The sequence below is a fragment of the Schistocerca nitens genome, chromosome 7 (genome assembly GCF_023898315.1).
Source record: "Schistocerca nitens isolate TAMUIC-IGC-003100 chromosome 7, iqSchNite1.1, whole genome shotgun sequence".
Taxonomy (NCBI): domain Eukaryota; kingdom Metazoa; phylum Arthropoda; class Insecta; order Orthoptera; family Acrididae; genus Schistocerca; species Schistocerca nitens.
The window spans coordinates 305,630,816-305,634,045 of NC_064620.1; positions in this window are offsets into that span (position 1 = coordinate 305,630,816).

Below are 3,230 nucleotides of genomic sequence, written 5' to 3' on the forward strand. Positions count from 1 at the left end.
TTCCACCATTGGTTCCCGTACTTCACCCTCCCAGGTGTGGATGAAGATTCGGCGCCTCTTTGGATTGCAGCACTCTACAGGTGTCGCAGGGCTTATCATCAACGGGGCGGTATCCACCGATGCCGATGCAATCGCCGAGCATTTCGCTCAGCACTATGTTCGGGCCTCTGCGTCGGGGAATTACCTGCCCGCGTTTCGCGCGCTCAAACGCCGAGAGGAAGGCAAACGGCTTTCCTTTGCTTCTCGCCACCCTGAGGCGTATAACGCCCCATTTAGTTTGTGGGAACTCCAGAGCGCCCTGGCACAGTGCCCTGATACAGCCTCTGGGCCGGATGGCATCCACAATCAGATGCTCAAACACCTTTCCCCGGACTGTCAGCAGTGTGTTCTTGCCCTCTTCAACCGCATGTGGGGCGATGGTGTCTTTCCGTCGCAGTGGCGGGAGAGTACCGTCATTCCGGTGCTGAAGCCTGGTAAGGACCCGCTTCATGTAGATAGCTATCGGCCCATCAGCTTGACAAATACTCTGTGCAAGCTATTGGAACGTATGGTGAGTCGTCGGCTGTGTTGGCTGCTCGAGTCTCGGGGTCTTCTGGCTCCATGCCAGAGCGGCTTCCGTCAGGGCCGTTCTGCCGCCGATACTTTGGTCTTTCTTGAGTCTGCAATCCGCACTGCTTTTTCCAGGCGCCAACACCTCGTCTCCGTCTTTTTCGATCTCTCCCGAGCATATGACACGACGTGGCGGCACCATATTCTCGCCACATTGCACGGGTGGGGTCTCCGGGGCTCTCTCCCCATTTTTATTCAGAATTTTTTATCTGTTTGGACATTCCGCGTTTTAATTGGCACATCCCATAGTTCGCTTCATATCCAGGAGAACGGAGTTCCACAGGGCTCTGTATTGAGCGTGCCCCTTTTCCTTGTGGCCATTAATGGCCTTGCAGCAGCAGTAGGGTCGTCTGTCTCACCCACGTTATATGCTGACGATTTCTGCATCTTTTTCAGCTCCTCCACCATTGGTGTTGCAGAACGTCGGTTGCAGGGAGCCATACGCAAGGCGCAGGCGTGGGCCCTAGCCCATGGGTTTCAGTTTTCCCCTGCGAAGACTTGTGTTATGCACTTTTGTCGGCGTCGAACTGTCCATCCCCACCCTGAGCTCTATCTTCAGGATGCCATGCTCAGGGTTGTTGACACTTACCGTTTTCTGGGATTGCTGTTCGATGCCCGGCTTACTTGGCTTCCACATATTCGTCAGCTCAAGTGTCAGTGCTGGCAGCATCTGAATGCCCTCCGCTGCCTCAGCAACACAACTTGGGGTGCAGACCGTAACACGCTGCTGCAGCTCTACAAAGCCCTTGTGCTGTCCCGGCTTGATTATGGGAGTGTGGCGTATGGCTCAGCGTCGCCCTCAGCGTTGCAACTGCTGGACCCCATTCACCACTGTGGGGTTCGACAGGCGACAGGGGCATTCCGCACCAGTCCTGTCAATAGCCTACTTGCTGAGGCTGGGGTTCCTCCGCTCCACATTCGACGTCTACAACTCTTAGCCAACTATGCTGCCCACGTCCGTTGTTCTCCCCGTCACCCTAACTACCGTCTCCTTTTCGCCGATGCGGCAGTCCATATTCCACGCCGGCGGCCGCGATCAGGCCACGCAATTGGGATCCGTGTTCGGTCACTCCTTCGTGAACTCGAGTCTTTGCCTCTTCCATCTGCTTTTCAGGTCCGCCCACATACACCACCTTGGTGTCTTCGTCGGCCGCAGCTTCGGCTGGACCTTTCCCGATGGCCAAAAGATTCAGTTCCTCCTGCAGTCTTGCGCCGCAAATTCCTTGCTCTCCTTGGCGCATTCCATGACTCGGAGGTTCTCTATACCGATGGCTCGATGGTTGATGGCCGTGTGGGGTACGCTTATGCTCATGCGGACTATGTAGACCAGCGCTCCTTGCCGGAAGGCTGCAGTGTTTACACCGCAGAGCTAACAGCCATTTTTCGTGCCCTTGAGCATATTCGTACCAGCACTGGCGAGTCTTTTGTCATTTGCAGTGACTCACTCAGTAGTCTCCAGGCTCTTGACCAGTGCTACCCACGCCATCCCATTGTTGTTGCCATCCAGGAGTCCGTTCATGGTCTTGAACAGCGTGGACGTTCAGTGGTGTTCATATGGACCCCGGGACACGTTGGGATAGCGGGAAACGAACACGCCGACAAGTTAGCTAAAGAAGCCACCCGCAAACTGCCGTTGGAGATCGGCCTCCCGGCAACTAATCTCCGCTCGGTGTTATGCCGTCGGGTCCTTGGGATGTGGGCAGACGAATGGCGCACTCTGTCTGCCCCCAACAAGTTGCGGCAGGTCAAGGAGACAACGACTGTGTGGGGTTCCTCAATGCGGGCCTCTCGCAGGGATTCTGTTGTTCTGTGTAGGCTCCGCATTGGCCACTCTTGGCTGACGCATGGTCATCTGCTGCGTCGAGAGGACCCCCCTCATTGTCGCTGTGGTGCAAATATGACGGTGGCCCACATATTGTTGGACTGTCCTCTTTTAACCGCCATCAGGCGATCTTTTAACCTCCTGGGTGATTTAACATCTCTTTTGGGTGATGATGTCTCTATGGCAGATCGTGTTTTAAGTTTTATTCGAGCAAGTGGCTTTTATAGGTCCCTCTAATTTTATTGCGTCACCCTCTTGTGTACTGTATCTTTTACTTCGTTTTGTGTTTTAATTTGACTCCACCCTAATCTTTTAGGCTGGTGGTTTTAACGTGTTGCAGAGTGGCTGGCTCATCCTATTATTTTCGTGATCAGCCAGCCACAGTCCTCTGCTGTGCAGTTTTAATTCCTTCTGCCTTTCTTCTCTATGTTGTTTTTGTTGCTGTGCTCCGTTTTCCATGGTTCTTTATTATTGACCTTGGGGATTTTCTTCCCCTGGGATTTTTATCTTCTGCTTCGAATGCTTATGGATGGTTTCCCTGTGCTCTGTGTGTTTGTGAAACAAGGGGCCGATGACCTTTGTAGTTTGGTCCCTTTCATCCTCAAACCAACCAACCAACCAACCGGGGCGCGAACGCCGCACAGGCGCGCGCATCCTGCACCGCCGGCCAGCACGAGGCCGACCAACGGCGAGAGCAGACCACACCCACGCTAAACGCCCGCACTTACCGGCACCCCTACGGCTCTCACCTCGCCCAGGCCCGGCACGTTAGCGCTGACCCACTTCCCGACCAAGCCCG